Source organism: Mastomys coucha, unplaced genomic scaffold, assembly GCF_008632895.1.
Source record: "Mastomys coucha isolate ucsf_1 unplaced genomic scaffold, UCSF_Mcou_1 pScaffold14, whole genome shotgun sequence".
NCBI classification, from domain to species: Eukaryota; Metazoa; Chordata; class Mammalia; order Rodentia; family Muridae; genus Mastomys; species Mastomys coucha.
In genome coordinates, this window is record NW_022196896.1 from 19,023,876 (window position 1) to 19,038,484 (window position 14,609).

Sequence of the window (14,609 nt, forward strand, 5' to 3'; positions counted from 1 at the left end):
CTCTCCTAACCCGCTTATTTCCACAGAAACTCGACTTCCCCAGTTCGTGAATCACCCACCGTATGAAGTGAAACTGCGGGCCGGTTTCCTTCATCCAGCCCTGAGATTTTTTAAGTCTAAAAACTGGCTTACATTTTTAATATTGATTTCTTAATACTGATGATCAGCAACACATTCATAGTCCATAGTCAAATAATTTTATTAATTGAGTTTGCCTTCCAGGATCCATCCAGTGACTATATAACGACCTAGCGCAAGATACTCTTTCCACATCTACTAAAGATTCACCTTTCACTTTATGTAGGCCATATTTGCTCTCTGAAAAGTGATGTCTGTAAATAGAAGGACTGTATATAACAATATTTCTTCTGATTTTATCTAGAGCACAGAAGACTATTTTTTTTTGTATTTGCTTCCACAGAAATTCTACAGATTAAACAAATAAGAATCAGAAATTTGTCTAGAACTTTGAACATACATTTTTCTACAAGTTTCTTCTATGGCAATGACAGAGAGTATTGTGCAGAGCTAAATCACTCATCCTCCAGGAATGAAAGAAAACAAAATGAGAATTGAACCCCATGCTATCTTTTCAGTGTCTAACCCCAGTGACCTAAAGTGTCCTCACAAGACCCCACTCTTGAAATGGTCTACTATCTCTCACAAAGCTTCACTTTGAAGTCCAGCCTTATGATACACCTACTTATGGTTGACATTCAAGATTTAAAAGACAGCACATATATATTGCTTTTAGGACTTCTAGGACCTAAATATACAATCCTCTACAATGTGTTTTTAATAATTTAAATAATCAATACAACTCAAAAGTTAGATGAAGTTTAATAGGACTTTCAAAATCTATTGTTTTCATTTCTTAAGAGACTATTACTAGTATGTCTTAGATTTGAGTACTAACACAACTTTCTTAAGCAGATATAGAAAATTCCAACTAAACCTGCAATACTGATGGAAGAGAGTGGCAATTTTGGAAGGTAATAAAATCTATAGAACTGAAATATCAACAGTTACTAATACCTTGAACTTTAACACTGTATTGTGATAGAAACAATATCTGAAGACCTTTATTGTCACTCATCAGCACAAGTATAAAAATGAACTATTATTTCTACCATCTACTTCTATCAATTTTTCATGTGTCTGATATTTTCCAATTATCTTTAATGAATTCATTTTTCTAAAGAAAGTTCCTGATGGTGTAAAAGATGAATACAAGCTATGTATTCTTTAATACTGGTCATGTTCTATACCTTTTTAGAATTTACTAAATAATTTTGTCAAAAGTCCTATTTTCTCTTGATAAGGTGATATGATTTCTTCAGCAACAGTGGAATACTTGTGGAAGGGACAGGAAATCAGCATAGAAGGAACAGGAATAAGCTATCTGTCAGTTGAAGAAACAGCTGATAAGTTCATGTGCAGCCAGGCAGAGAAACTGTGTAGAAAGGAAAACAGAACATCTAAGAGAAAAGACTGATTTAAAAAAAAAGTTCTAAAGAGTAGGAAAAGTGAACCTGCAGACCTAGTGTTTTCAGAAAGTTCCAGAGCTATGTCAAGTGTTCCAGGTCAAGGGAATGAGACACCACAGTTAAAGGTGGGGGCTTCAGTACAGTGTCAGTATACGAATCTGTAGGACCTATACATAAGGTTGAGTCAACACAAGCACCAGCTTTAAGTTGTACACCATGTATTTTTCATCAATTGCTTAAATTTCAAGCTAGGATCAAGGATACCAAGATTATCATACCTCCTACGTCACTTCAGAGTACTGTTTAAAAATAGAAGACTGGTAGAATATGGAAGACATATAATCAATACTGTGATTAATGGGACTAATTTCACAAAAACATCTGGGCAATTAAACATGCTCTTCAGGAAGTGTTTTTGCCTTGGACTAGTGAAGGAATGAAGGAATTTCAAATCAAACATCACTGCCAGTATATTAAATAACACATATCTAAAACAAATTCAGATGGGAGCATTGCCAGCTACCAGAGCCATATAAACTCTGTCATTTAGAAAAACATATAAACTGGGTCAGATCTTCTTCCATAATTCTTGTTCATTAAAGTAAGGGCACATTGATGAGGTTAGCACACATATACCATGTATGCAACAAAAAGTCCATGTTCAAGCTATGGCTGTAGTTCATGTGAAGTAACAGGACTGTGCTACAAGGATTCTGCTTCCAGGGAAACTAAGGTTTTGCTGGCTAAGTAAAGAGTGTTCTCAGAAAACAATTAATAGTCAAAGGTTTGTTAACAGCCTAAGTCAATGATTTGTCTATTTGAAGTACTTGTTAAATTTAATTTAATGGTTTTTGGTGAAGCATCTATGAGGCATCCTTAATTGCATCTTCCAGAACATTTCCAGTTTTTAGAGGAAATGCAGTACAGACTCACTGTCTAAAATGTGACACAAGATGACATCTTTTTACTTTAAAACAGTCCTCAAATGAGCTGGCAGGATACTTTATGCAACACAGTTGACAGCACATACTATATAAACTTTTACTCTTTCTTAAGCTTTGCAACCTGGGTAATCGTCTCATCAAAGTCATCTGTGCAATCCTTGACCATTAAAATTGAGAAAAATAGTTATATATATATATATATATATATATATATATATATATTGGAAACCAGATTGACAGGATGACTTGTTTTGTTTCTAAATAAATGAAGGAATGAATTAGTGAATAAAAAAATATATGACTAAATAAATAAATTTCTGTAGTGCTGGGGATCTAACTCCAGGTCTTGGACCTGCTAGATAAGTATCCTACCACTGAACCACATTGCTATCTCATTGTCATAAAATTTACCTAGTGATTCACTATGCCTCTCTAGCCAGATCAATTTCTATGCTAATTGCTCCTCTCAGTGAAACCAGGCTCCATAATTTAAATTATTTGACATTGCTGAGTGGAAGTATTTGGATATCTACTAACAAGCCCAATAACAATGCACGGTCTCTTATACAAAAATGTTCTTAGAGCTAACATCTCTTAATATTTTAAGCCCAGAAAACTTAAGACATGAGTAATGCTGTCAGTTTAGTAGATATTGATTTTAGTTATGGGAAAGCATTGCTATGGAAAGTAACTACTCAATTTTCTAAAAACTGAGACAGTAAAGAATGTCCACTGGAAAATTAGTTACTAGGATTCTGATCTTGTCCTTTTCAACTCCCAGATTATCTAGTCAAATGATTATACCCAGCCTATTCATCAGTGTAGACACTTAATTCAGACTATCTCAGATTCCAGGGAAGGTGAAGATTTATCACTTGAATTTATTTTCCACAGTGCCCTTTAGAGCCATTCTTGAGTTGAACTACTGCACCACAGCAGGCTTTTGCAACCAGTCACAGCAAATATTTCGAATAACTTAGTGCACTAGATGGAAATGTTTGTCTTTTGGAAATAGCCATAGCTTCAGAGACAAGCATAGACATGTTATAAATTTGCTACTATCTTGTATGAACCATATGCATTCAACATCCCCTTGTATCTCATCCACTATTTACATATTCTAAATAAAAAAAGATTGCTGGGGCTGGAGAGAGAGCTCAGAGGTTAAGAGCACTGATTGTTCTTCCAGAAGTCCTGAGTTCAATTCCCAGTAACTGTGGTCTCCCTCCCCTCTGCTCAGATGCTGTTTCTGCTGTTCCTGAAAGCAAAGAGGCTGCCCACCTGTGGTGCGAAAAGCTGACACTGCAGCTCTGATCAAAGGACTGGTACTCAGCTAATTTCTGCCAGAACTCACACTTAAAGTTTCTGCTGTAAACAGAGTTTATGACACTGTGTCTGCTATCTTGTTTATGTTAACAGTCTGATTGTTGTGGTTTCGTTTTTTTTTGCCTTTTACTATATAAACACACTGCACCCTAAGTAAAGCACACCTTTGATACATCTATTTGATGTCGTTTCTCTCTGCTCCCCACCCACTTATATTCACAGGTCCAGTTTGTCTCCAGTCCAGCACAATCCACTATTGTGTAAGGTCTGGGGGCGGACACTACAAGTAAGCATATGGTAGCTCATAACTATCTGTAATGGGATCTTTTTTCCTATTCTGGTGTATTTGAAGACAGCTACAGTGTACTCATATACATAAAATAAATAAATCTTTTAAAAAAAAGATTTGTTAGTGGCTTGTCAAAGATAATGCAAATGGACATTGGATAGCTAAATTCCTAGAATTCCATCTCCCCAAATGATCCTGAAGTAGAATGTGATAATGCAGGGTGGTTTTCTGTAGTCTGGAGTGGCTGCTTCTTCACAGTGGAGTCAAGATAAAGTAGAGATTTGTTGAGAAAGAAGAACATGAGAGAGTGAGACCATATAGGTTGTTGGGCCTAAGCAATATTACAATATTAACTGTGATCTTTTACAGAAAATTAATTTTGTTAAGTATGTGGCAGGCATAGTAGTATACACCCATAAGTCCAATACTTTGGAAGCTAAATAAGATAACATTTTTGAGGCTTGCTGGATTCCATAATAAGTTTAAGACAAGCTATGGCTACCAAGTGAGATTGTCCTGAATACCAAGCAAATAAGCTAGTACGCAAACAGAAAACCAGATCAGAGTTAGAAATAGGCACTAGAGAAAGTCCATGAAAAAACAGGATATTTAATTTCCTTTGAACATGGTCACCTGATGTGATCTGAGGGATGACTTAGAAACTTTCAGAAATGTTTAGAAAAGGAGTCATTGCCCAAACTGGAAATAATCAACATTTTTGCATTTAAAGTAATGAGATGTTTCTTTTTAATCAGTGCTGAATTCTATGGTTCAATTTGATGTTGAGAATTAAGAGAGTTCTATCTCTCCATTAAGAGATACCATTAAGAGATACCATATGTAATCTCTTTATCACATAAGGCAGGTAGGTTGTTATGGAATATTCTTTTGATCTTGGGAACTTTGAAGACAATTTAGCAACTTCTGAATATTTACTAATTAATAATAAGCATACTTCACCACCTCCAATTTCCACTTATTGCAGTTTGTGCACTGTAACCTTTGTGATCCATACTCCTCATTAAGCCACTAAAACTACTTCATTGATAATAATTACCACTATCATACCTGTTTAGCAGTAAACAACCTCTAAAGGATTTTTCTAGGAAATCAGGAGATGGCTCAGGTGCTTGTAGCAGAAGACTGAGGACTTGAGGTCAGACCTCAATACCCAAGTCAAACACTGAGTAGAGTGGTGTGCATTGATACTTTTAGAACTGGGTCATGGAGACAGGAAGACCTATCTCTGCAGCTTGCTGGCTAGACAATCTAGACAATTCAGTAAGCTACAGGTTTAGAATGATATCCTGTCTCAAAAAATAAACTTAAAGTGATTCAGGAAGATAGCCCAGATCAACTTCTTGCCTCCATACACACATGCATAGATGCACTCTTTTATATATGTATATAAAAGCAGACATATACAAAAGGGCACAAACTACACTCCAACTACACACATAAATGACAAGCACACATCATACTTTTACACACACACACACACACACACACACACATACATACACACACACACACACACACACAGAGAGAGAGAGAGAGAGAGAGAGAGAGAGAGAGAGAGAGAGAGAGAACATATGTGTCCAAATTGTGTTTTTTTCTTTTTATTTCTTCCTCTGGGGATATGATTGGATATATATGAGTGAGCTATATATGATATATCATCATTGAATACATAATTCAAACTTTCTCATAAACATTTACTTACAGTGTCATTTTTTTTTTTAATTTTCTATCCTCAGTTTCAAACACCATTGATTTCGGCCTTACAACATTCCATGATGCTTCATCTAGCTCATTTGTTAAATAATTTCTAGTAGATAAATCCATATTGGTAAATTTAGTCAATTTACCAATATGGTAATGAATAAATATTTTTCATTTATAATATTTTTAAATGAAATGAATATTTTCAGTCTAATACCTTTAGAAGTCATTCCTAAACATATTCTGCAGAATGTGGATAATATCAAGTAGTAACTAAGGGGTATAAAATTTGTTTGTTTTTATTGCTTGATACTGTAATGAACTCCTCTTTAGGGTATGGTTAATTGTGTCTCTAGCCTTATCACTGCATGATTGAAATGTTTTAAGAATAGGGTACACCATTTTAGATTTTTCCTTTTATGATAACTATTAGAGAAGTTATATTTAATCTTTAAGCAAGGCCAAACAACTGTCTCAGCTTCGGAAAATGAGACAATTGTATTCAAAATGGGCTCTGAAACTGGATTAAGTATGGACCTGTAAATACTTTCTCATGCCCCCACTGCAGTGACTAGAGAGTCCTTCCTTTCTGATCTACAACCTTATGCTACATAGCTTCTATTGATACTTGGAATTGGTAGAAATTGAAGTATGTCAACATCCTAGGACAAACAGACGTGTTTCTAGTCTTCTCATAGCTGTGGCTATAAAATTCAGAAACCACAAAAGTCTTTTTAGTTTTTAGTACAGGCCTGAGTCAAGAAAATGTGAATTTAGCTTATCATAATCTCTTAAAATATTTCACATGCTATTGGATATAGTGCTTCAAACTTAGTATTTTATATCTTCTGGTAACTGATATCTTTATATACCCTCAGGGAAACAGAGACAGGGCCTCTAAAGTCTTGTTTTATTCTTTTTCTAATTTCAGATCACAGGAGCGAAGATGTAGCATTATCTGTATTGCTCCTGTATGCCCCCAGTTCTCAAATATATGTCCTTTTCAAATACACAAAATTACACAGTTTAAGCCTTTGAATAGCTTGTATAAACAAGTTCTGGTCTTTAGCTTCTACTTAGGAAAGCCAGCTCAGGTAGGGGGTCTTAGTTGCATGGCAGGAAATCAACCTACCCCAACACCATCCGAAATAGATATGTTTTCATTATTCTTCCACCTAAAAGGTGGCAAGTATGTCCAATGAAACTTTAAGGAGCTTCAAAGAGAACTGACATTTTTAGTAAAGTGCGTGAAGCTGTTAAATATGACTTAAGCATGGTGATCCAGATGGAGAATGACAAGTATCACAAGATTTTTCATATGCAGAAACTAGCATTTAACATGCATATGTGGGTGTGAATGTGAGTATCTGCAATAACATTAGAAAGAGAGCCACAAGAAGCCAAAGGAAGCAGCATTGAGAAGGTACAGACAATATAATGCGCATAAGCAGGTTAGAAGCCAGTCAGAGTGTAAGCATCAGAGGCAGTAGGATTGGAGAGGAGAGAAGAGAAACAGCAAAACTAAACTCTGTTTAAAAACACCACAATGATTTCGGATGCTAGTAATACTTATGGTAAACAACAAATAACCAATGTATTTAAAGTGGTCACAATTACCTTACAGAATCACCAGATGTACTACAACATAAAGTTAAGATCCAGGCATCAAATCCCTTTATTATTGAACTTTCACATGCATCGTTCTTAGTTTACTTTTTTTATTGGATATTTTCTTTACTTACTTTTCAAATGTTTTCCCCTTTCCAGGTTTCCCCCTTCCCCTTTCTGGAAAGCCCCTATCCCATTCTCCCTCCCCCTGTTTCTTTGAGGGTGTTCAGCTACTGACCCACCCACTCCCACCTCCTCATCCTCGACTCCCATACAATGGGGCATCTATCAAGGCTTCATAGGACCAAAGACCTCTCCTCCCATTGATGCCTGACAAGGCCGTCCTCTGCTACATATGCAGCTGGAGCCATGTGTACTCCTTGGTTGGTAGCTTAGTCCTTGGGAGCTCTGGTTGGTTGATATTGTTGATCTTCCTATGGGGTTACAAACCCCTTCAACTCCTGCATTGTTTTTGATTGTATTTTTCACAACTGGCTTTAATACAGACGGTGTACCCCTCTCAGACCAGTTCTGTTCTCTATGTGCACACTCTCTCACTACCATGTACTTTTCTATAAGTTGTATTCATCTGAAATGCTGCTTTACTTCTTTTCCCTAATGCCTACTTGTCCTTTCATGATTTGCCTATGTTATAAATATTCTTTAAGAATTCCAAGCAAAGATTGCCTGTGAAGACCCAATCATCTTACTGGAGCTATTGAATGTTTTTCTTTATATTACATATCAATTATATATTCTGTTACATTTTGCTGTATATCTTACATTATATAACATAGTAGTTATGGGGTATAATGATATTAGAAAATTCAATTTACCTATTTGAATTTCATCTCTGATTTATTATAATTGTATTGCTACAATTTTTAAACTAATAATTAATAAAAACAATTACTTTTGGAAATAATATAAATTTACTGTAAAATTACTACACTGACAACAGGTTATAGTTACAAATATTTCTGTAAACACAATTTCTTTAGCAATGACTTTGTCCTTTTAATTTATTATTATTATTATTATTATTATTATTATTATTATTATTATTATTATTACTATTATTTGGTAAAGATGGACCTCAGTACATACATTGCTATCAGAAGACAACTTGAAGGAACTGATTCTCTCTTTCATCCACGTGGTTTTCAGGGATGAGATTCCAGCCACCAGACAAAGCTGGTCATGTCATTACTCACTGAGTCATCTCTCAGGCCCATCTTAATCTTACCTGTTTTCTTAGTGTACTTACATTCTGGTAGGCATTTATAAACTATAATCTGTTAAAATCTTCTTGTAAATTATGAAGCAAGCACTGATCCTTTGAACAGTATTTTGATACTCATTCTTGAATCCTGTCATTCAAAATTATCTGACCAACTATCACCCCACGGTAAAGGCTAAATTTTGTTTTTAACCCTAAGCTGCTTGGTTTGTTTGTTTTGTTTTTCACTGTACCTTTCACAACCGGCCTTAGAACAGACTCGGTTCCTCTTTCAGAACAGTTTTGTTCCACAAATGCGAGCACACTCTCTCACACCTGTGAGCCTTTCTACAAATTGTACTTGTCTGAATGGCTACCTTATTTCTTTTGACAATTCTATCATCATTTGCTTGCTACATAACTATTGCCTGAGAGGTCTAAGCAAAGCCTTGGGAGAAAACTTTCAAAACCTTTGAATAACAATTGTATGATTGTCTTGGCTTTCTTTGTCTTTACCAATAGGAGACAACAAAAAGAATATTAAGTTGAGAAGTGGGAAGCAAACAGTGATTAAAAGAGGACAAAGAAAGTCTAAGGAGGACGTTGAACATCAGGAGGCATGGGAGAGGACATAACCATGAGAAATCCCAATATGCTAACCGTATCTTGTCTCTATGCTTAAATTTAAACTTTTAATTACTGGATTGATAGTTACAGTTATACCATTAGATACTTTGCTTAATGGTCAAACAATGTTCTACCAGAAATTCTGTTTCATAATCTCATCAGCGACAGTGACAGTCTTCCCTGTTGCTCACTGTGCTTCTGGCTTTGTGTATGGACCCATGACACCTTTTATCACTGCTTGTGTACTACTTAAACAACTCGCTTACTAGGCTTGTTATGCTTTTCATGTATTTCTTTGTTTGACTGATTAATCTAGTTTTTTAGTTTAGTAAATTTCTTTTTCGAGAAGCGGATCCTTTATTGTTTTGATTGTATGTGCTCATATTCTGTATTTACCTTCTGTTTGGCTGGAACACATCCTGCAGTAGCTTTATGCTTAAAGAAGCTAATAGAACATTGAACTCATGTGCATGGCGATAATCAGTACCTCTCCTTGGTTATGTTGTTCCAATCTGAATTGTCTTTTGCTTGTTTGTCGTGGATGACTGTCTTGCAAAGTATTATGTTTCAGTATGATACTTTCAAACAAAATTTGCTATGCTCATGCTCTTCCAACTCCTCTTCTCCAGTGTCTCCCACCTCATTCTGTCTTTCTACTCCCAGGAGCCCCCTTGCTACTTTCATGTAACATGTTTTATCACCTTTATCTGTTCCTCAAAACCTGCTCCTCATGGGGCCCATTTCTAGATCCATCATTTTATTTACAACACACACACACACACACACACACACACACACACACACACAAATACACAGAATTTGCATATAAGAGAGAACATAAGTTGGAATCTGATTACTTCATTAAAAACAAGACTAGATCCATCCAGTGCCTTGCAAATTTATTTTTAACATTTCTTTAATATAAAACAGTAAATATAATATATAATATATAATATATAATATATAATATATAATTATATAATATATAATATATTTGTTGCATTTTGTTACATAGAAATCTGTTGATGTACTGAATAAGACAACTAGGCATATTCTATGTCTTGTGATTGTGAATGAAAGCTATAGCGATAAATATGGATGTTTAAGTATCTGTGTGGAAGGTGTAGATCACTTTGGGCGTATGCCTAGGAGTGGTTATACAGGCCAAATGGTAGGCCACACATGTGCATGTGTGTGTGTGTGTGTGTGTGTGTGTGCTTCACTGCTGTGAAGTTTTAAAGAAATTCCTGTATAGTCTTAAGTTTCTAGAGTTACACTTGAAAACTCTGGGGTCTTTCTAATCCTTTTCATTTTGAAACTTAGAATTCTATCCTCTCTCTAGAAATTTTTAGTGCTCTTTATGTCTCTTACAATCTGAATTTTATATTATATTCTTGATTTTCAGTCCATTTTCATTTATTATACTGTACATAGCAAAGCTTCTTCAGTCTTCAAAGTCAAGTCTCTACATCATGGAAATTTTAGTAATTTATATACTTACTTTCTTTTCTCTGGTGTTTTCTCTAAGAACATTTATTATTGGAATATCAAAACTTTCAGCTCTACAGATCTGTCCTCTAATTTCTCTTATGTTTTCTAAATTTCATTAATATTTTTGATATTTTTTTACAGAATGATTTTTATTGCATGATAGTTATTTTGAGTTTTCCATTGTTTTATCATGACTTTAATTTCCAAGAAAACGTTTTTGAGGTTTTAATTTTGTAAGGATTAATATACTTCTAACAGTTGCTTTTCCCTTGTATTTCCTTTGTTAACTTTGTTATTATTTGTTCTGTGTTTTAAAATTTGCACATTTCCATAAATATCTAAAAGTCTGTTTATTTGATCCTGTTTAACAGGTAAGAAACTCTCCCTACAGATACTAGATGGACCTATTAATATGATCTTTAGTAAAGATTTGTCTTGTGGGACACTTACTGGAGCAACACTGGCCACAAATTTTAAGAACGCTTCTTCTTTACTTCTCAGAAAAGAATGCTTCACTTTCTTGTTTAGGTGAATATCAACAAAAACTAAATCCTTTATGCTGATCTTCCTGTGGTGATGTACAGAGAAAGGTTTATTTTATTTTTTTGTCTTGGTACAAAACTCAGCATTCTTCAGTTCAGAATTACACCCTTGCCATGGGGGAAGCAAATCCGACTTTTCAGCTACAGATAGTGGTCCTCTGGAAGCAGCGAGCCCTAGACCAGGCCCTGAATGAGTATTGGACTGCTTTCCAGTCTGAATTTAGTCCACTGCCTCTACCTACCTCCACTGAAACATACTCTTTGTTTGTATCTGGCAGCTTATCATTCAATTTTCTTGGGTCTATTTATCTGGTTTTTACATTTGCACTTCCTTCCCAATCCCCAAATGCTCTTGTCCCATTTCTTGTACTTTTATTTCCTCTATCTTTTTTTTTGGGGGGGGGAGAAAATAATAGATTTTTTTTCACCATTAGGCCTAAAAATATCACACAATTTAGATGTATGTCCCACACCAAAAAAATCAATAAAGTCTGAGAGGACAGCAATCATAAGCATAGTAGCTTAATAGTTGTTCCAAGTAACAAATAATTTTAAAAACCATTTTGTGCCTTGCTTTTGAGCTGTTTATGTGTTCTATTTTATTCCTGACTTGTCTTCTTTTTTATTTCTGAGCATCTTTCTTAATAACAGCCTTTGCTTTTAGGTCAGACATTGCAATGGACATCCTGTTCTATTACCCTGCTATCGTTTAAATAGTATTTTCTGCCGAATAGGCAAATGACTCCAAAGACTTCACTAGTTTCTCTTTGTAGGGAGAACTCCCCTTCCACATCATATTAAATAACTTAGTCACCACATCTTCAAAGTCTATACCTAGATTTGAGGGAGAAGTTTCACCTTTTTTTGATATTGTCTGTATATTTTCTGTGCCTATGGTAATATCCAAAGCCCAGGTTTTCTAACTGCAACAGAATATGATAGCTAAAAAAAGTTTTCATTTTTTAATAAGTGACAAATAGAAGTAAAAGTTGCACATAAATTAGGTTACATTTCAGGTTTAATTTACAGTGTGGCCTTATAAACATTTTAATAGCTTTGGGAAATAAAGTTTTAGAGAGAAACAAGGTCAACTATTTAAATATTTAATGCTAAAAATGTTATTTTAATACTTTTATTCATAAAATTCTCAAATGAATTAAGGGATGTATAAGTACTTATATCAAAGATATTATTTAATTTCATGCAGAACATGTTTCTCAAGCTCTTCATTTTAAACAGCTACTGCAGTGGATAATTCAGCAAGACCAAACCAGAAATCAACTCACCACCAGGTAGACAGTACAGTTTCTAGAAAGTAGATTTTAACAAGGAACAATAAAAATATGATCCCATACAAAATGAGTCTTATTCAAAATTTGCATAGCACTATGGTCATAGAATTTATTAGGCCACCAAGAAACCTTTGAAGTGGGAAGGACACCATATTAACCATCTGTGATTGCTCTAGGTGGATTACCATGGAAATACAAGGTTTTGAAAGGCCCGGGTTTTTGTCTACTTATGTAAAGGAAAATAATATTGCTGAAGTTGAAATTGTAAGTGGATGCAAATGAATGACCAAAACAACATACAGGACCAAGAAGCTTTTAAGTGCAAAGTTTACTGTTAAAAAATCTTGAAAGACAAGTAGAGAATATGTTTTGGAGAGTATACATATAAAATATTTGTTCTTTATGCTGAAGGATCAGTGTGTAAGAACTTCTGCTGTGCACAATTGACAACCTGACCTTAGATCTCCAGCACCCAAGTAAAAATCTAGGCATGGATGCACAGTGGGTAGGGATATCACTGCTGACAGTAGATTGCTAAAGTGACAACTGGTTCAGTAACAGACTTTGTCTCAAGAGAGAAGGGAAAATGATAGAGAAGAATCCCTCTGGATTTACATTTATGCACACCCTGTCACACATACCAAATATTAAATTTTTTAAAGGTTGTCTCTTTCTGATAGTGCTGTTGTATAACTTTGGGTCCATTGAGGGAAGATACTTATATCAGGAACAACGATTAATTGGGAAAGATTGAGATAGGCAACAAGATGTAGAATAAAGACAAAGAGAAATGGGGTGTCTGAAATACTGTGCAAGCCTCTGAGTGCTGGTGAATGTTTATGGGAACAGGTGTGCGAAGTGTGAAGGGAAGACTGAGAACAAACAAGACTTGATGGAAAGGTAACAAAAATTATCTAATGCCACAACTAAAATGAGAAAATTTACGAACCATGTCCCTTCTGACAGCAAGAAAACGATGGTGATGATTTTTCTATGCAATGACTGAATTTAAGAAAAGAAAAAAAACTTTATTCATCCAGCAAGTATAGAAAGTGGAATATGGATTTTATAGCACATTATAAACATACAGCCCAGGAGCCAGTGTAAAATAGAGACTAAGAACCTTTGAACAGTCTTGAATAAACTCATAATATTTAGTCTCAAAAGTTATCTGAAGTGGGAAGACTTTAAGTTCTAATGTTGAGAATTCAACATCTCATGTTGGTTAATGATGAACCAGGTACCATAGAGCTCTGTGGGTGGGAGAGATGTATGAGGAGGCCTACACCACTACCCAGGAGGCGTGGAGAAAAAAGTACTCGTAGCAAATCATTGTTTGTTTGAAATACTGTGAATAAGCCAAGTGGGCTAGGAAAAAAAATAGCTATTATAGTAATACAAGTTTCACATACTTTAATAGAAATAGGCTCAATGGAAAGCTTAAGAAAACAGGAAGATTACAAGAAGAAGAAATTGAATATACAATTTTAAGGGATTAAAATAAGGAATGAGAACAGAAAAGTTTGGAAGTGAAAAGATGGGAGAGAAGGAGGGGTACTCTGTGACACACTATTGGTAACTAGAGTAACTAAGGTGTGAATGTAGCAGAGAACATCAAAGTGAGTTGAAGCATGCAATTCAGAGTCTTTACAAAGAGATTTAATGTGAAAAAAATATGAATCCCCTCAGTCAACACATTTATACAATGTGCTGGGCATGTTACTAAAATACATTACAATATTATCTGGATTTTCCTTCCTTAATATCAATTATCAAACTTTAATGTAGATTGTAGTGAAAAACACACATGTATGTGTACACAACCCTATACCCGTCATAAAACATATTAGATATTAAATTGTATAAATCCATGGAAATAAGAAAAATACATTTGCTAGTGGGTCGGACTGACTAGCTTTCTCTCATCTGATAATATTAACAGTACAGGTTCCCCTTGGGTTCCCTCTTTTATAGATGGCTTAACAATTTAATTACTCCATTTATAAAAATTGTGGTTTCTTTCTTTCTTTCTTTCTTTTTTTCTTTTCTTTTCTTTTCTTTT